Raw genomic sequence first — 21,564 nt, forward strand, 5'->3', positions numbered from 1 at the left:
TAGAATCCATACAATCTATGAAAAACTGCACCCAGGCAGAAATCTGGTTATCTGGTTATCTGAATCTATTCTAAAACTACTTTTAAGCAAAGACAAATAGTGTAAAGACCAGCCTTTATCTCTTTGCAATATTTTTATCTATGTCTTGTCAGGAATGGCCTTCTAAAGAAAAAAATCTTAAACCCAGTCATCCACTAGGATTTGAAACACCATTTAGTATTTTAACACAGAATTTACCCTTCAAATCTCACATTTGTCTTAACATTACTTTGATCTATGAGTGAATGTTTCCACTGTGTCACAGTAAACCCAACAATCTTTAGAAGTTATCATGGTTCTTAAAGAGGACTTAAAAATTGAATGATAGGTTGCCCAACAAATGACATATGTCTGGAATGAAGCTAATCTCTAGCTGTTACTAGTAGGAAAAATCAATTTGGTTTCATACTTCAAACTCATGGCAAAGCATGAGTGATATAGATAAAATATTTACATGTAAATAAAAGTAAGAAAATTCCTGCTCAGGAAATGATCCTATTACATTGAATCAGTTGGACACTTCCAGATACAGCTTTCTTTTTTTAATCGCTGATTTTTTTAAAATCTAAATTATTGTCTTCATTATATATACATACATGACTGAATAACTGTGCATACACCCACATCTTTCTTTTACACTGCTGATATTACCATAAATAATAATGTTAAAAATTACAGTTATCAGCCTATGACCCTTGTCTGTACTCTTCATAGCCTGACATAATTAAGGTACAATATCCAGTTTTCTCAGCCAAGAAGTGAAGAAAATGCAAGAATTGACTATGTTCTACAGCTATACTTGACATCAAGGTCTTAGGTTAGCTCAACTACAAATGGCATGTGCAGCTATGGTTTTCAAGGCTAGAAAAACACCACTCATGTATGAAAAGCAATCTCTCTATATATGCATTTTAAATTTTTCAATTTTTTTTAATGCCAGAGAAAACCATGTCCATATATGATTAGGAAATTTATATATTTATTATTGCCTTTTTACTAAATTATTTTTCATGCCAATTGCATAAAATAAGGAAAAGGGTGTAGCAAATACATTTAACCATGACTAGAAGGAGGACTCAAAGACCCCGAACAGAATCCCTGTTCATCAAGCCCTGAACAAAGCAATTAACAGTGGCAGAGTTCTGTGAGGTCTATTTTCTTTGATTTTTCTGATGATGTGTAGGAAGGTGGAAAGAGTAAAACACGGTTTTAGTGGAGCAAATTTTTTTCAAGGACCTCCTCATTAGTTAATAGCAATGGAACATGAATGGTAAGAAGGGTGACAGACTTCAAATGATGCTGCAGAAACAACACACGAGGAAGGACGGCAAAGAAACATGACAGATATGAAGGGGATTATTCAGGAATTTAACACTTGACTGAAGCTTCAGAATGTTATCAATTCCTTAAAAGATTTCCATATAACTCCAAAACACTCCTTCATATAGGAAAATATGTGTTTTGCTATTACTTAGATGTCTGTAAGTCATATATTGCTTACAAATCCCTATTTGATTTCAGTTTGATTAAGACTTTCCCAGGAGCTTTCCCACAAAGCCCGGGGAGCTGCTCCTTTCATTTCCCTCTAACCTTCATGGGAGATTAAAGGTACAAACAATGCTGAAGCAGCAGGATCCACAAGGCTGGGCTTCTGCACATAAGTGTGCTTTAGGAAAGCAGTCACCCCTGCCCCATCTACTGGGTTTGGCAGAAGGATCACCATGATAAACTGTCACATATTCTTCAGATCACACAGGACTAATCAAGCAGCCTGATGCCAGTAACATTAACAATCTAGAGCCAAATCTGACACTTTTGGGTCAGAGCTCCTATCACCTTTGATAAAAAAAGAGAATCATAATGTGAAGTAGATCCACAACAGCTGTGGACTTTTTCTTTAAAACAGACATGTTGAAATGAACTTGCACATTCCCCATCCACATTAGATTACTGTTTCAGACAAACCAAAGCAAAGGATATGTTTGCTGAGAGGCTGCAGGTAGTTTTATTCGAGGTTTAAAAGATCTTGGCATCAGATGCAAAGTGAAAATCAAAGCAAAATTAAATAAAAAATTTCTCCTGATCCGTCAGGATAAGCTGTTGTTGACACTGATGATATATCAGCATTCATCATCAACGTTTTTAGGAGGAAGGAAATCCCCTTACCTCTGCTTTCACAGAGGAACTTTATTAAAAGAGCACACAGAACCACAGACATGACTTCTACCCAGGCACATAAAGCACACATCTACAGTTAACAGCTGGATGTTTGTACTCTGCATTTTTGAGGTCAGGCTGTTTCTCAGTGGTAGCCAAGCAGATGTGCACTGGATACACAAATGCATGGCAGCAATTTTGCACAGCAGTCTTGCATGATACCTTCAATTGGTTGAGGAATTTGGGAAGTAGGTGGTTTGTCATCTGTCATCCATGTAAATGTGAGGTTTGTCTTTCTGGCCAAAGAGTCCATTCGATGGCTAACTTCAATTCCAGGAATATCCTTCCAGGACTACTACTTATGGTCAAATACCCAACTACTGTGCTTTCATTACTATTCAGATTCAACAGTCAATAGAGCTGCATGAGAAACACACCAGAACAGAATTTCATAGAAATCTTGAAATGGATGCTCACTTTTGAAATACAATATTGTCTTTCTAATATCTTACTCTATCTTCTATCTAACTTGCAATGTAGATTAGGCAGTGGTAGTAAAATAAAGAAGGAAGATTGATTTCATAGCCTGAGGCTCAGGATATCCAGTCTTCTCTGCTTTGACTTTACTGGCAGGAGATATCCATATAAACAAATTCACAAATCCAGTGAGATTTACATGTAGATAAATAAAATGCTCTGATGTCAAACCAACATTATTTCTATCTCTCAAGACTTGTGTACTCACTGGAATAACTAGAAATCCAGTGCACTATAATGCCATAAAATAAGATAGATTACACTACACTTTAATTTGGAAAATTTCAGTAAGCAGAAGACTTAAACCCTAAGGCAATTCAAGTACTTTAATGCTATATATTTTATTCACTATTGGAAGGGAAAAGAGTGAGTCATCCAAACTGATATTTTCCACCACAGACATGTTTAAACTTCAGAGTGAGCAGGTCTCTAATTGAAAGTGTTTTAAAAAGCATTTTCTGTTAAAATGTACTACTAAATTCTAACTAATTAGTCCACAAAATGAATTTCCTATGCAAAAATACAGATGTTAGAAAAAAAGTATTTCTATGCATTTCAGTCAATATCCTGCATCCTACTCCATAAAAAAGTAAAACCAAGTAGAAAACTATATTTAATTATCCACACTAAGAAAGCTTACACGAAGAGGTTTTCTAGAGTGAAACCCTGTAGTTGGTGATTCTAAATGAGCTTAAATTTAAAAGCCCATTGTACAGAAGAGTTTAACTGGTTCTAATTGGAGTGACAAGTCCCATCAGATGCATGGTAGACATGGACATTCTTTTTCACTGTATAGCTGGTACATGCCAGATAGCATCAGACCCTGTCTAAGTTGGAAAATTTAACATTTATGAGTGCCTTTTTACTGGGTTAGTAAAGGAATATAGGACCAAAATATTTACCACAGGTATTGTGTTGTTCTATGTCTGTACCTCCATTACAGTTTCTGAACAATCAGTGCAGACCTGAGCACCATATGAATGTGCCCACACTTGCACTAAACAACAAGTGACTACTTTTCTATTCCAGCTGTGGACAATATCCTCGAGGATACAAAGCAGAAATTTAATACACATAGGCAAGAGTTTTGCAAAACGTGTCATCATTATCACACTCCATAATGCAAGACAGCTAACAATTAAGCCTTGAATTATTTGCCTCCTAGACATATTTTTTTATCTGTGCAACAGTACATCAGTCTCTCCCTATTGTCATTGAGGTACTGTATGCTTAGAATTTCTGTTTGGGAATAGAAAACTTAAAACTAAGTACAAAGAAAAGTGGACATTTTTTCTGCATAATATCTTTGTTTTTAGAGTTCTTAGTTCCTCCCTCATTTTTGAGAGGGGTAACACAGCCTAAAAGAAACAAGAGGCACCAGGAAAACAAATTTATCTTGGGCAAACAAGTTTTTCATCTTGACATCTCCATGTGCAGAATATCTTGCTTTACAGGTTCTCAGATATAATTAGTGTTAATACCTACTTTTATTGCTTTTCTCATTCTTTTAAGTACATGCTGCAGAGAAGAATGGCAGGCTCCTTTTGGTATTCATTTCTGTGGTGACAGGAGTCATCCAGACTCTGCACTGCCTGTGCAAAATCCCTTTGGGAGAGAAGTTAAAGAATAGAACCACAATTCAAGTCCACTGTGATTTGTGCAGTCCACTTCACTCATGGTAAGAAGGCAGGAAGACCTGGATGCAGTTCTGGTTTGCTGGGGGTTTAGTTGCCTTAAGTAGATTTGCTGCTGGTGAGGCTTATCCAGCTCCTCATAACACAACTGGCACATTGCTTCCAAATGTAAATTTTGGAGAAGTAGAACTTCTGCTCGCAGCATTGGATTGCTAAGATCACTCTGCCTGCAAATCCGTCAGGGTGACAGCTGTTATGCTCACCATCACCTCAACTAAGCTCCCACACCTTAGGAAGAACAGAAGATAATGGGCCTGGGTGGATACCTAAGTGTCAACACATCCATTTTTCAATGTTAGTACTCTCAATTAAATACCTTTGTGGTAACATGAGATCTCAGTTACAGGCATAAATTTAGTCAATGTACATTATTGCCGAGGTGACTACAAATAAGCAAAAGCTAAAAATAGATAAATGTAGCTAAAAATAAACAATGAGAACTGAAACAATAGGGCAGGAAAGGATATTTCAATAATAAAGTCAGGACTAGGCATGGTAAAAGCATTTGGACAAGGGCATATTTGGAAACATTGGTAATTTATATATGTAAGGTAATCTGATTTAGGTGTGCTAATTTTTCAGATCAAAATAGTCAGCCATATTGGTTAAAAAACATCACCAGATAACTAATTTTCATTCTTTTAGTTTTCCTTAACTATTTTCAATCCATCCAAGAATAATTTTTCCTTGTCTTGGTTTTGAATTGAGATGACATTAATAGGAGATCTCATTCATTAACTGCTTCCGTTTCTACCTGCATAATGACACTCAATGACAGGTTTTTACTGCTCTTTACTGTCACATAAAAATGCATTTATACACACAGTCTGATAAAGTAAAGCTGTATCTATAAATCACTAATACAGGATAGTGTCAGTTCTCCACAAAATTCTGCATTTGAAGGTAGAAATTAATATATTGCCTTGTAGAACCAAAACCAGAAAAAAACAACCCCTCAAAACAACAAACAACAACAACAACAGCAACATCATCACTAGGTAAAAAAGGACTGAAACTTTAGACACCTTGCCCAAACCTTAAAAATTCTGTTTTGCTTGCTGTCCCTCATTATTTGCCTGTGTTTTTCAAAGCTATTGATTTTCAACATCATCTTTTCTCTTAAACAGGTATAGGCTATATTTCCTCCCTGTGCTTGACTAAATCATCCAGCTCCGGTGAGTCAGACCTTTTTTCTCAAGTATTTCAGCGCTACCTCAGGTAGATTAATACATAATACCTTTACATAAGGCATACGTGTTACTTTTCCTGCACTGCTATGTGGGAATAGGTTTGTCGTTCCTCCATGGCCTTTTGTGAATCTCAAATCTTTAAAACATCTAAAATCTTCTGAAAAAATCTCATATTGAAAACTGTGGAGACCAATAAAACTCATTTGTACTCTAGTTTATGACTTCCTCAGGCACAACAGTCTTTCCAGAAAATGAATATTTAAAGAATAAACATGTTCTATTTGGTAAAATATTTGACCAAACCTCAAAAAATACCACTTCATGCTGTATATAATGTTAGCAAAGTATCTTAAAAAGAAATTCAGTTTCTCTACTACATATACTGGAAATACACATCTTGATTCACTGAAGAAAAGGAAAGTCTGGGAGATACATATTGGAAAAAAGTGAAAAAAGTTATATATTGCTAAAGCAGTGTACAGTTTTTAGAATAAAAATAGTTACGTTCAGTAAAAATCCACGCAATAACTTCTAAACTTTTTTTATTGTGTAATAAAGAGGACTTTTTGAGAATAGACTTATTTCCACTTTTATTGTACTACAAGACTTATACCAAATTAAGAAAAGGCAAGTGTGAATTAATGAAATGCTAAAATTATTCCAATCATCCTAGTCAGCAAGCAATGATCACTTCCTATCCAAGTCCTACTGTTATTGGATTCAAGAGCTATTTATTGTCATTGTAAAAACCAATAGTAAACCATGACAATCAATGTGGAGAAATGACGTGCAGCTGCAGCTGTGAAGCTACAGCCACAATCCCAAAAGAAACAAAGGGTGAAAGGGTTAGAAGTGCCTTGGTACAGTAATCTGCCTGCTGATTTTGCCTCTTGGAGAGCAGGTAGTGTTGCACTAATCAATCCAGCTCTCTTACTGTTAGCTGTGCTTTCAATGTGAGCGCTAAGGATATGCTAGATGTGACCAACAGCAGCTCAGGGTGACTCCAGAGTGCTAGTGGCTTGGCTGCAGTAATAAAGCTAGAAATAAAAACATGAGAAAAAGTCAACCAGGTACAAATATAGTTTTAAAATAAGCAATGTTTTGCATCAGAGTCAATTGTAAAGCTTTATCCTACTCTACAAAGAAGATCCAAGAAATGAAAAACTAGCAAAGGGAGAGATATTTCCACATGCAGATTCTCAGTCCTAAAAAAGGACAAGTTTAAAATTTGAAAGAGACAGGTAATAAAATATGACTAGAAATAAAAATATGGTAATAGCCTAGTGAGAGATTTCTCTCATACAGGAGAATACAAAGCAGCTAGAAGACCATATGGGAGAAAATAATAAGACTTACTGGATCATATTCTGATGGCAAGAGTAAAGAAATAAAGAGAAGCAAGGATAAACTGAGCATGCAGCCAAAGCTAGGACAGACTGACATCAAGGAAATATGGTAGAATGAACTCTGATAGAAGCGGTGGTATCATAGTACAAATTATTCATTAAGATCAGATGTGGAAATTCAAGAATATCATTTCAGCATAAATACTTATTCTGAGCATCAAGAACAGGTCAAAGTGTAAGGAAAAGTGTGCAGAAAGAAGTACAATGTCATAAAAAGGGTTCTAGCTCTAGTTACCTGTGGGAGACACAGAAGAAGTCTGGTGATACATTAATCAAACTACCAGCAACTCAAATACCTTCTTAGACAAACTTCCTAAGAAATAATTGGATGAAATTAAGGGAAAGTACTAAAAGATAAACAACAGTTCAGTAATATCTGAAGGTGGAAGATAACTAATGAATTTAATGAGAAATTAAGTGTCATTGTAAGGAATGGTAAGGGAAGAGAAATAGTGTCCTACAGAAAAGGAGATTTCAGTAAATAAACTCTGGAAATTGGTAGACAGTATCTCTTGACAGTTTGGATTCAAGGAGCACTAGCTGTAATCTAGGAATATATATAGCAGCAAAATGTGACAAAAATCTCCTCAAATAAAAAAAGATAGGATATGTACTGAGAGTGTCTTAAGCCTGTACTTAGGTCCATAAGATAATTACCAGGTAATTTTGTATTATTTTAAAATTGAAAAGAACTTAAAATTGGAAGGTAGCCATCAGAGCCAAAATACGCATTTGCATAAAAATGCAAAATGCAGATAATCAAACTTTCAACTCTAAGGACATATTACAAATAAAAATAAAAAGTTCCACAAATATATTAGAAATGGGAATACTGAAAGCAAATTCTTCAGATCACTGACGATAACTTCCTGATACAAGAGTTGGAAGAGCCAACGAGGAAAGCTGTTCTTCTGGACCTTGTACTAACAGGAGTTACCAAACCAGGAGGAACTGATTGAAGATATGAACTGGGGGCAGCCTTGGCTGCAGAGACCATGAGACAGTGGAACTTGGGACCCTGCATGGAGAAAGCAAAGCACCAAGCAGGGCTAGAACCCTGAACTTGAGACAGCTTCAACCTCTTCAAAGACCTATCTAGAAGAATTCCATCATTTAGGACCCTGGAAGATAAGGGAGTCTAGGAGAGCTATTCAAGCCTCTCCTCCTCCAAGGTCAGGACAGTGAGCAAGACATCATACGGAGAGGGCAGGAGACTTGCACAGATGAGCATGCAAATCTGAAACAGAAGAAATAAATCTATGGGATGGGAAAAAAGGGACACGCTTCATGGGAGAACTCTAGAAACATCTTCAGAGGACATAAGGATGCAAGGAGAAAGGCCAAGGCACATTTGGAATTGAGCCTGGCAAGGGATACCAAGGACTAGAATGGGTTCTAAAGGTACATCAGCAGCAAAGGGAATATTGTGGAAAATGTGATGCCACTGCTGAATCAGATGGATGTCATGGTGAGGGAAGACACAGAGAAGGCAGAACTGCTGAATGTTTTCTTTTCCTCAGTCTTTATTGCTGAGATAAGTCCTCAGGAAACCTAGATCCTAGAGGTAAGAGAGGGAGGCTGGAGAAAGGAAGATTTCCCCTTGGTTGTGGAGGGCTGGGTGAAATATCAGCTGAGGAGACTGAAAATCAATAAATCCATGGGCCCTGATAGAATACACCCATGGGTACTGAGGGAAGTGGCAGATGTTGCTCTGCAGCTCTCCATCACCTTTGAAAAATCACAGAGAACTGAAGAGGACTGGAGGAAGGTCACTGTCACTCCCATCTTCAAAAAGGGCAAGAAGAACACTACCAACCAGTCAGCCTCACCTCCATCCCTGGAAAGGTGATAGAACAGATCATTCTGGAGGTCATCATCAAGCACATAGAAGAAAAGAGTCATTAGGAGTAGTCAGCATGGAATCCCTAAGGGTAAATCATGCTTGACCAATTTCACTGCCTTTATGATAGCAGGGTAAGACGGGCTGATGATGGGAGAGCAGTGCATGGTGTCTACCTTGACTTCAGTGAGGCTGTTCGATACTGTCCCCCATAACATCCTTATAGGTATGGTAAGCATGTGTGGCTTAAATGAATGGACAGTGATGAAGCCAATTGGATCCTGGGGTGCTTCAGGAAGAGTGTGGTCTCCTTCCTCTCTACTGAGCTCTGGTGAGGCCACATCTGGACTGTTGTGTCCAGTTCTAGTCTCCAAAGTTTAAGAAGAACAAGGAGCTACTGAAGAGGGTCAAGCAAAGGGTCACGAAGATGATGAGGGGTCTGGAGTATCTCTTATGAGGAGAGATCAAGGAGGATGGGTCTGTTTAGTCTTGAGAAGAGCAGGCTGGGACACTTGTTAATGTGTATAATTATCTCAAAGGCTGATGCCAAGAGGATGGTGCCAGACTCTTTTCAGTGGTATCCAGAGACAGAAAAAGGAGCAACGATCATTAATTAAAACAGAAAAAGTTTCAGCTCAACATACAGAAGAACTTCTTTCCATTGAGCGTGTCACTGGAGCAGGCTGTCCAGGAACGTTACAGAGTCTCCTTCCCTGGAGACATTCAAAACCAAACTGGATCTGTTCCTGTGTCATCTGCTCTAGGTGACACCACTTTGGCAGGAGCATTGGACTACATGATTAGTCCAATGCTCCTGCCAAAGTCCATTTCAATCCTAGCAATTCTGTGATTCTGTGAAATAATGACACGTGATAGGCTTTCTGCTACAGTCCTCATATTTGTAGTTACTCTGTGTGTAATTAGAGAAAAAACACCTAGGGACTTCTTTCTATTGCTGAAAGGCAGCTGATATTAATGAAAATCTCTTTGGAATTTGCTTTTGTATTGATGATACACCTTTTCTATTATGAAATTACAAAAATTATTCCTAGTGCCACATAAAAGATTTTGGATGTCATTCAGTATTGTATGTGGCAATTGGTATAGTAAAGCCAGATGTCCAAACATAGAACAAAGAGACAAAATGCAAAATTTTCTGTTCACCCTTGTTTTACTCTTTTATCTCAAAACTTAATTTTTTCCATGTTTTACAGTAATTGGAAAATTAATAATCCCCTGTAAATACCTTAGGGTTGCTTTTATCAACATCTGGTTCCCTGCTTCTCCAGTGACTGTTCTAACATCTAAACAGATCTGACAAGTTGTGACTGAATTTATCCTGTGGAGTCCTAATTATATAAATAATTGAATGCATTTTGGAGAAGAGATTTGAACCTCATTCTTCCCAAATGAATACTCTTAACTGCTGGGTGGTACAGTTCTTCCACACACTACTCTTCTCTGGTTCAATGAATATTCAACATTTTATACAAAGTGGAGCTGTTCCAAGAAGAAGAACAGAAGAACAAACTGTATTTTCTTTAAACTCATCTTTTTTTCTTTGACTAGCTGCTATACTGTATTGTGTATCTGTTAAAAATATCTGGCTCAACACCAAGCAGTCTGTCAAATTCCCTTCATTCTCTTTTGAAGGGACTTCTTTTCCCATTGGTTTTATAGTGCATCTTATCACAATATTTGGTCGGTAAATTCTTTACCTCTCCTCCCTAGTTTTTGGAAGTTTTTGAAACACTCCCACTTTTTGTGAAAGTTTTTCATTGGCAGATTTTTCATAACTTTCATTATGATCAAGTTTATTTCCATTACTTTATCTGCTGTTGGCATACAAAACACCATGGAAAGGAAAAAGTGAAAAAACTTCAGTCGAACAAAAGAACAGAGGAGAAAATATAAGCTAATATGACAGTACTTCAAAGTGCAATGAATATAAAGACTAGAATACTCCTTTGTTTGGCTTTATTTTTCACAGAAAAACTCCTAGGTAGACTTCTTAAGCAGCAGGAATAAATACATCTTTACTACTGTCTTAAAAAGTAGAAAGTTATAAAAAAGTAATACTAGAAAAATATGCTAAAGGAATAATATTTATTCCTGGAAAAAGGGACCACAAAGAAAGCCTGAAAATTTTCTCTTTTAAAAAAGAAGGATATTTTAAGGTTAAAAAAAAATCACAGAGACGGCATTGAAATACAGACAATGTTCAAAAATGGAACAGAAATCATTAGTGTGTTCTGTGGCTAGTGTAGTTCAAAGTGATTTATAATACTCTTATGCTGCTTTTAACCAAAGTCCCTAGCAGAAAAGTCCCAAGTATAGTCTTTGAGATTATGACAAACCTAAAAAAGACTGATTAGTGAGACTTTTTGAGGTTTTGTATTAAAATAAAACAATATTAAAAAGTCTTAATAGAAATAATATCTCAGGAGAAAACTCAGAGAGTGGGAAACACTACAGAGGTTGGAACAACACACACTTTTTCAGTGCACAGTTTAAACAAGAAACTAGTCAATTTTATAGTTCCTTAAAATTCAGCAATTACCAGCTTCAAGCAAAAGTCTTTGAGGAACAAGTCCTCCATACTTATGACCTTTGTATCAGCCCAACACTCTTGCTTTTGTATCACAGTTGTCTGAAACGTGCGAATAATTTCAAATTCTGTTGTATGACATATCATATTATGTAAACTCTGGAAGTTAGTATTTCTTAGAGGTGGTTATGACATTCTACTGAGATTTCAAAAAACCTATAATTTGAAGCATTCTGTTTATGTAGTTGCTTTAGTCTTGGCGGCCATATATATATATATATATATATATATATATATATATATATATCTCCTATTTTTCCACTTCTTGTAGGAATCCAGGCCTTCATTTGCTTGATGCTCACCCTAAATGCCAAAGGGTATCTGAGTCAATATGTGGCTGCAGTAAGTACTGCGTGTAAATAAAAAAGGTTAATGCCATACTGCTAATTGACTGGAATTTTCCTTGTTCAGAAAATTTAAACATTATTAAACATTAATACACCAGATATTTAGGAAACTTTTTGCCTCACTCTGGAGTGATAGTTCACTGAAGTTATTCTCCAGTCGCAGAGAAATTAGTAACTTGTGGAGTGTATTCCTTTTTCCTGAAATGCCCATATAATACAGTTCAACTTGTAGGAATGAAGGAATTAAAAAATAAATTCTGCTCCCAACTCTCACATTCTTCATTTCTACCTTTCTTACTATGCTATTTCCAAGTGCACTTAGTACCGAAACCCACCAGATTCAGACAAAGACAGCTGTGATTTTGGTTGGTGAGCTGGCCCAAATCAGAACACTCTCATCCATCATGATCACTTCCTATGATCATGATTTCCAGCAAATTAAAGTTCTACATTTGGTCTAAAGAATGAAAGAGAAGTTTAATGGCCCTACAGAATTATATCAGAAGCCATTGTTCACTATTTTCTTATGTTTCAAGTGAAGTCTTAATCGTGGTATCAGAAGGCATTATGCCAAGAATGCCATTTTGTTTGAGCAATCCCATTATCCATGCTTTTGCCTTCTGTGATTCAGATAGATTATATTTTTTCAATTATGTTTCCATTTCCACAGTCAGCAGTGATGTAATTCTGTTTGTATTCTTTTCCATTACCATTTCTGGGTAAATGGATTAGTTTGAATATTGCCTTGTGTGTAATTTCATAATTAACAAAATAAATATTTTAGTGAATGAGAAACTTTATGCAAAATCCACTTTCCTTTGAAATATTATACATCATTTCATAAAGACTTCAGGTTGGTTTTTGGCTTTTTGGAGGTTATAGTAAACTTAGAATGGGTATTCTAAGGAGGACATAAGGAGTAGTTAAAAGCCTCCTCTACTGCAAGAGCTGTGTCTAATGGTTGATATCGGAGTAAGTGGACTGCTGTCAAATAATGTATTTGAGATGCTTTTACACTTCAGATCAGTAGATCAGTGCAGCTGAATAATATTCTTCTTGGTAGAGAGCCAGGACTGAAATATTGAGGCTTGAAAGGCGCAGATAGATAAAGTTACAGAATAATGTTACACTGAGAAATGGTGGGTGCCTATCATCCTAAGTACTAAATTTGACAAGACTACAGACGTGTAACAGATTTTTGCTCCACCCAACTATGTTTTTCTTCCCTCCTTTTTGTCATCTGTTTTCTTGTGACTCTTGATGATGAGATAGAATACAAAACCTCTGTGTCTGGGAGTGACAAGAATGCAACATAAGACACATCCAGAGAGGCATCTTTTACTTGTTCTCCTGGGGCTTATCTCAGTTGTACCAGTAGAACAGGAGAAGCTGACACCATTCCCAGCCACAGGTGGAGAGCTTTAGGGAAGGAGAACACAGTGCACGTGTCTCCATTGAGAACTTGACAGACATTGCTGCAAGACAGATAACTCATTCTGGTATTTACTGACTTCTGTTGAAAGTTTTCCGTAATAGCAATATTCTCCCTTAAAATTTCAATGTAAAGGCTGCTTCATTTCCAGTAACTTATTTTTTTAGGATATGAAAGTATTAAATTTTCACTTCTGAAAAGAATTTATTTATTTTTCCATCTCATTTTATTTTTAAAAAGAATGTGCCTTGTGAGCTGGCTCACCCTTTTTTTTTACAGTGTAAACAAAGATCAGAAAAATCCCAAACTCCTTTTTATTATTTCATGTTTCATCTTTTTCTTTACTTAAGCTAATAAGGACCATATAAATATATTCTTCCTATGAATATATGTGCATATTTCTAGATATCAAAGGCTGAGATGTGGTCTGGCATTTTTGAATGACGCATAACTTGACGGGATGTAAACTGTAATTGCTGTGTTGTAACAGACAAAGTATTTGGCTAGTGCAAATGCTACTTCCTCCCCTATTAAATCGACTGCTGTTTTATACTACAGGCTACATTCTGAGGAGAGGAACTGTTCAGCTTCTAGAAGCAGGCAGTCATTTATTCCTTTAAACTGTTAATTAAAATACAAACACAATAGTTTTTGAATCAGATTTAGCCAGCATTGTTGGTTCTGGGTTTTGAAATGGAGATTGTTGTTGGCAGCTGCAGGCTGCACACAAAAAGTTAAGACATAAAAGACTAATTCCTTCTCATCACATGGAAGTGCAAATTACCCCTTTCTTCCTGACGAATCAAACAAACTGCTTAAGCTCTAGAATTTCACTGCAGAATTAGGCCAACCTACTGGGATAATTTCAGTGTTGGAGAATCAGCAGTACATGTGAGTCTCCAGTAAAGGAAAAGCAATGAATAAAAATAACAAAGAAGTTAGTAATATGTAAGGCTTTGCTCCCAGCAATGTTCAAAAGTTATCATTTAACACAACATTATATACTTTCATTATACCTACTTAGTGCTGGAAATGCATGTGTGTGTTTTTCATATACAAATGAGCTGCTGTTTTCTGGCTTTGGAATTACCCTTATGACATTCAAAACCATGATTTTTCCTTATTTTTCCAATATTTCAAGAAGGACAGTGTTAAAGCATGTGTACAGACAATCCATTAAGTCATCTAACTGACTGAGGAGACAAGAAACTAATGCAAGCAAGAAAAAAATAATCCCTGCAAATATTCATTTGAGTTCTTAAACTAAATCACTGACTTTTTTCTTTTTTTTACTCTTGCATTCTGTTGCACTTACTTTCCAGTAGCTATGGGTGAAATTGAGATACTTTTCATGAATATTCACTGGAATAATAAATGTAAGTGGCAATATACTCATAAAAAGTATATTTCAGATTGATACCTATTATATTCAACAACAAAATACAATGGAGATAAAGCTGCACAATCAGCCTTAGCAGCCTTAATCTGGAATATTCAAAAGCAATTTTAAAGTAGATTTTAGACCTTTCATTGGGTAAAATGTCAAACACATTCATGACTATTCCCAAAGAACATAAATTACACTGTAAGTCTCCAAAAAAACTTTTAAATTTTAAAAATTTATAAGGTGCCACACATTACAGAACATGCAATCTTACAAGTAAGTCCGTCACCTTTTTTCAAATTCCAATAAATAAAGAAATCAGTGTCTTGTGTGATCATCTGTGCAGTAGTTCTAAAGCTGTTACTGCTTTCTCTACAATCTCTGGGGCTGTACTACATGTGTGAAAGTGGGCACTGTGCATGTTAGGTGTCCCATGGAAAGCAGGCTAGCCAGGGACAGTACCAGTTTTCCAATTGCCCTGTGTTGTATCTGCCAAGCCTGTGCAGGTTCCTAAAAATTTCCCATGTCATTAAAGACATTACTGGACCCCTATGTATAGACTGCCATTGTAGAAATATGATTAAAGTAATGATAGTGTTAAAGGTACTCCATTCCTTATATACCGAACAACTGAATTTTGTCTGACAAAATTTACTCCCAAAAGTGAGTGCTGGAAATGATTCTTATGCATTAGCACCAACAATATTTACTGCACCAAGGATTCCTGCAACACAGTATAAGAATTCTCCAGACAGCAGGCCTTTCAAGGACTTTACAACATAGCACAGTTAAGTCTTTTTGTGGAACAAGTACTTAGCAAAGCTGGCACAGGCTAAACATTTCCATTTTTTGTCTGAACATGCCTTAGAAGGAATGATTCCTAAGTCATGCAGCAATTAGTTAAGGCATGTGGGTGCAGATGTACTTCGGCAGTTCTGAATGCAGCATGTTGTTGCGAGCTATTCTGTATTTCAGCTCGCACTCACACTAACCTGAAATACTTATGTTCAGTTGTCAGAAGACTGAAGAGATTTTTTTTAATCCAGCATTTAAAGGTCAATATAATAAAAAACCTGAATCACTCATTTTAATGTGAAAATCTAAAGACTGAGGGCAGAAAGAAATTTGGCCTTTATTTCTTTAACAATTTTTAGAAGAGTTTCCTTAATTATTGACTCATTAAAAATTCATCTGGGCATATAGAATGTATTTTTATTGAAGGAAAGGTAATACACATGAGCATAGTTAATATCCTCTTGCAGTGATGTGGGGGAAGATAAAAAAATGCATGAGATAAAAGCACACGATAAAGTTGAATCCGAAACAGAGCATAGAAAACTCCTGACTGTTTAACAAAGCAGCACACACCTTTCTTCAGAGACCTCTCTGTTTCTGAACCCTACTCAAATGTGTTTGACTGTATTTCTAGAGGTAGCACAAGTCTGTACATACCAGCCTTCACCTGAGCAACAAGTCAATGACACGAGATATAGATTCTGCAGGTGAAGGGCCTGGATCAGTAGGCAACATGAACTATCCCTCTTTGCCATTGAGATGACATTGCTGTGAATTGCTTTCACGTTGCTTTTGAAATGGTTCATCTACGCATGACTTAAACAGAAAGATATGGAAATTACATAAGACAAGAGGCAAAAGGCAAAGGGCAAAAGTAGAATTCAATGGGTAAAATAAGTGAGATCAAGTAGCAAGAGGAATCTCAGGGAGGAGGAGGCTGAGGGGAGCACAGTAGGAAAGCAGCCTAGCAATGAGGAGTGAATTTCCCAGGACAGAGTTCTAAGCCGTACTGATAACATCCACTCCAGGAGAACTATCAAGTTCTACTTTGTGGCATGAGAGAGAGGGTAGCACTTTTGTGCAATCATGGAAAACACAGATTGAGTAACAAATTTAAGCTGGCATGAGTCTCTGGAGATCAGTTGGTCCAAAGGTCTCTTCAGTAAGGACTAAGTGCAGGATCAGATGATATTCTAGTGTCTAATTTCTCTAATTGGCAAGAACTATTTTCCCTTTATATCGAGCAAGACTTTCCCTTGATATAAATTGTGACTGTTGCCTCATGCTCTTTTGCTGTGCATCTCTGAGAAGAGTTAGGCTCTGACTTCTTCCTTACTTCTTCCCTTTCTTTCAGGTTGTGGAAGATTGGTTCAGGATGGTGCTGGCTTGGTGTTTTCCCTTCTCCAGGCTAAAAAAACTCCAGTTCTTTCAGCCTGTTCCCATGTCACATGTAGCAGCCCCCTAACCATCCTGCTGGTCACCTAACAGAATTTTTCCAATTGCCTGCATGTGCTGTATCAGAGCCGCAGTATTTCAGAGGAGCCTTTCAGAGGGTGTCTAGTTTAGAGGGAAATAATATTTTTAACCAACGTGGTGTCTACACTCTTGCTTATGCATCACAGTACATTGACTGCTGATCCACCCTCAGCTTCTGTAACAGGACCACCAGGTCCCTTCCACAGAGCTGCTACCCAGACAGTCAGTCCCTGGCCAATACTGACACTTGTAATTATTCTACCCACATGTAGGACGTTGTTTATGTGGAATTTGCTGAAGTGTTTTTCAAAATGCATCTTCTGCATATGCTTTGTAAAGAGCATCATTTCCCTCCCATACATAATTTTTCCCAATTTTCTTTATACCTACAAATTCAACAGAACATTTCCTTTGTTTCAATGTCCAGATTTATTATCTCTTGCTGATGAAGATGTTCAAAATACCATCTCCAATACTGCCTTCTAATAACACCACTTGTGATCGGCTGCCAGTTAAAAAGAAGGGTAGGAAAAACAGTACCTCATAGTACTGGAACCTAATTCTGACTATATTTAATATTTTTTTCATCACCTTCTGAAGACACTTTTATCTGCTGTGCATATTTTTTTTTCTTTTAGTGTTTCTGCCTCTTCAGGGTTTTTGTTTTTCCATATTACAGTAAATCTCCCTCACCAGACAAAGCAGTCTTATTCTTTGTTTAAGCAGTTGTGACAAAGAGTCACACTGTTACACAATACAGGAAGAAAGAATTACACTAATATTACCTAGTTTTAGCTTAAGTGAAGGCACTACTTTGAAAACAAACCTAAAGCTTTCTGTAGTGCTAATAGAGCTGAAAGCTTTTCACCTAGAAAGACAGAGTCATGGAAGGGTTTGGGTTGGAAATGACCTCAAAGACCAGATTTTTCCCAGCCCACTGTAATGGGGCAAGGATACCTTCCATTAGCCCAGGCTCCTCACAGTTACATCCAACCTGGCCTTCAACATTCCCAGGGAGGAGGCAATCACAACCTCTCTGGGCAAGCTGTTCCAGTGTCTCACTACCTTCACATGAAAGAATACATTCCTTATGTCTAATCTGAATCTACCCTCTTTTGACTCAAAAACATTACCTTTCATTTTGTCACTGTTACTCCCCATCTTTCTGGTAGGCCGGCTTTAGGTACTGGAAGGTGCTCTAATGTCTCCCTGAACCTTCTCTTCTCCAGGTTAAACTGCCACAATTCTCTTGGCATGTCCTCAGGAAGATGTAAGAAGCTTTATTTACTTCCAAAACAAGGCATTTTTCAGCATTATGCCAGCAGAGAAAATTTTGTTAAGAAGGATTTACATCCTGGGAGAACACGAACAACAAGGAAATATATGCTTAAAAGTTTTGATTCAGTTTACCACTGCATGCATATATTTCAAGTTTTGTTTTTAAAAACAATATAAGTGGCATTATGTACTGACATGACAAGAACTTCCAGATTTTCAAAGCTCCTTGTTGTTTCTGTTTATAAGTAACCTCAACCCAGACAACATCCTTTGGTTTTTTAAGGAATAGTTTAGTTTGCCATAAGACTGAGGGGGATGGATGAGGGAAAGGATAGAAAAGAAATGAAAGTTGTTGTTCTGGTCCCTGAATTAAATTAGTTGGCATAAAATGAAACCAAGTCTTAACAGCTTTTCCTGAGGCCTGATCCTTTTGTCTTTCACATTTAAGTCTCTCATCATGAGCAGATGCAGAGAAGAAAGTTAAAGACCTGCTGCAAAAGTTCAGAACTAATCCTCCCTTTAAGTTTCATGCCAGGAGCAAGTAATATGGTATGCAAATCTGCACACAGCAGAAAATACAGGAAAGCTGGATCTCCAAGAAATTTCAGAGACATGAAGTGACAAAGAACATTTGGAAAACACGTGTGTCAGCGCAAGATACTGATATCTTGAAAGTGCTCATAGAGACAAAGATTACCAGAGGTTTCAGCTGAGAAGTAGAAAAATTTTGTAATACAAGTGGCCAGTTCCATCTACATGTGTCACAAGAAAAAAAAAAGGAACTTAATAAATATTTTAAAAATATTCATTTCCAAAGGAAAAATTGTAAATTATTATAATAGCAATGTTAATAACTTTGTACTGTTACATATCTCTACTTTGGATACAGATAGGAACCTCAGAGACCTCACTCTCTTGAATTTATCACAGGCAATTTGCAGCAAATGTAGGACCAAAACAAACAAAACAACCAAAACAAAAACAACAAAAAAGCCCCAACAACAACCACAACAGAAAGGATAAGAATAGAGACAATTTTAACATCTAACTAGACCATAAAACCAGGTAGCATTTTCTTCTCATTATAATGATACATGAAACTAGGGTTCAAACTGATTTAACAATCTATCATTTTATTAATATATTTTTTAAAAGTTCTTCTGGCGGAAAAGAACCAGAACAATGCAATGGCTTCAATTGTCTGTGTATTTTGGGAAAGAAGGTCTAGTGGAAGTGATAAATTGGGAAGTTTTGTGATCAAAACAAATATCTGTAATTGTCTCCGAAGGCTTAAAACCCCTGGCTCTGATTGCCTCTTAAGTGAATATATCTTGAGTATGCTTAGTGCATTACCCAACTATCTGAAACCCTAAGCACAAAAACCAGGACTGCTATTTTAGAGCAAGGAAGGAAAACAGGGAGAAGAAGGAAGAGATGGGGCCACAATCGAGGTGCTATCAAACTCTCTGGGTGTGCTTAAGCAAGGGGAACCCACATTTCGTAGAATGCAGCATTCAGAAGTCAGCTTTTGTAAAGTATTATGTTTTGATTTCAACCCAGACAGCAGTGAAGACCAGGCAGCTGCTCCCTCACTCCCCTACCAGTAGGGTGAGGGAGAGAGGGTAGAAATTGTAAAATTTGTGACTTGAAGTACATAAAATTTGATAGGGAAACCAAAAGCTGTGCGCACAAGCAAAGCAAAACAAGGAATGAATTCACTGCTTGCCATGGTCAGGCAGTTGTCCAGTCATCTCCAGGAGACAAGGACCCTATCACATGTAATGGTGACTTGGGAAGACAGACTCCTCACTCCAAATGTCCCCCCCTTCCTCCTTCTTCCCCCACTTTATGTAGTGAGCATGATGCCACAGGGTCTGGAATGTCCCTTTGCTCAGCTGGGTCACCTGTCCTGGCTCTGTCTCCTCCCAGCCTCCCAGGCACCCCCAGTCCCCTCCCAGACCACCACGGCAGCAGGAGAAGCAGAAAAGGCCTTGGCTCTGTGTGAGCCCTGCTCAGCAATAACAAAAACATCTCTGTATTGTCAGCCCTGTGTTCAGCACAAATCTGAAACACAGCCCCGTGCCAGCCACTGGGAAGAAAATCAACTCCACCCCAGACAAAATCTGCATAATGTAAAACAACAAATTTAACTGCATATATAGTAATCTAGATTTGCTATCTGACAGCAGTTTAACACTTTATGGCTCACTCAGTTTCTTCATTCTTCATGGTCCATCACAAATCACTTCTTAGACAAGCCATGACCTAATTCTAAGGACACATGCATCAGTTAACCACAACAATCTGAGATTCTTTCTTGCTTTCAAGATAGTCTCACATGCTCCCACACAAAATGCTCCCTGTAGATCCTACCAGCAGTACAAAACCAGTATCCCATTTTGAGTTGAATATTATCAGCGAAGCCACCCTAAATAAATTCCTCTTTTTTTCACATTTCTGCTGCTGTGAGTGACCCAGCAACGATTCTGCTTCTGTGTTCCTGGATGGATCCTCAGTCTTTCACCTCTCTGGAACTGATTGGGCTGTCCATGTATGTAGTGTTGATACAGCAGGCAACCAGGAGTAGGAAGCAAAGTTCACTTTCTTTGCCCTGACAGTGAAAGGGAGAATTTTCAGAGGATATCTCAGCTGCAAAAATAATATCTTGCTGGCTACCAATCACAATTTTTATCATACAGATTAGAAAATTTCTTTAAATGCAGCCATTACTTATTTAAGGCTCACCACTCAGCTGATTCAGTTTTCCATGAAAGTATTAAAATTCCATTCCCATACAAGGTACCATAAGCATGTAAAAAGTGTGGAAAAAACACTAGATTAACAGATATCCCACAAGATTTAGCATACACAGTCCAATGTGAAAGAAATTTTTTCAGGAGAAAGTTAAAATAACTGTGCAAATTAGTAAATGAATTTTTAGTCATGTGTGCCACATAGAACATTAGTTTTCCATATTATTTCATAAGATCTGTACTTAGTGCAGAGCCAAGAAAAGAAGCTGCTCACAGCAACAGCTTTAAGATCACTCTGGTAATGTGCTGACTGCACAGGACTTAGTGAATCTGCTTCTTCTCCCTTAGAATGGTGATGATTCAAAGTGCTAAATTAAAAATACCTTGGAAGAAAACTACAGCAACTAGCAGGTGAACCTAAAGCTTTCCACATTATCAATCAGGTTACCCCAACCAAGGGTACGAGATACTTCTACTAAAGTAAAACATGTTTGTCAGAACTGTACAGCATGGCACATGCCTCTGGCTCCAGCTCAAATATTAGTTTACTTGCTCAGTGAGGCTTAGGGAGAAAGCAGGAGGGCAAGAAAAGGAAAAGGGAAAAGGAAAAAAAGGAAAGGGGAAAGGG

General features: G+C 37.3%; 1 long non-coding RNA gene across 2 annotated transcripts in view; it reads left to right on the forward strand.

Annotated features, from left to right (window-relative positions):
* Positions 1–21,564, forward strand: part of LOC134432210 (uncharacterized) — a 60,845-nt gene that overhangs the window by 14,821 nt on the left and 24,460 nt on the right. For both annotated transcript variants that reach the window (XR_010031261.1, XR_010031262.1), the window contains exons 2-3: positions 4,246–4,411; positions 5,555–5,602. This is a non-coding gene — a long non-coding RNA (uncharacterized LOC134432210). The remainder of the gene's footprint in view (positions 1–4,245; positions 4,412–5,554; positions 5,603–21,564) is intronic.

Source organism: Melospiza melodia, chromosome Z (assembly GCF_035770615.1).
Source record: "Melospiza melodia melodia isolate bMelMel2 chromosome Z, bMelMel2.pri, whole genome shotgun sequence".
Classification (NCBI taxonomy): Eukaryota; Metazoa; Chordata; class Aves; order Passeriformes; family Passerellidae; genus Melospiza; species Melospiza melodia.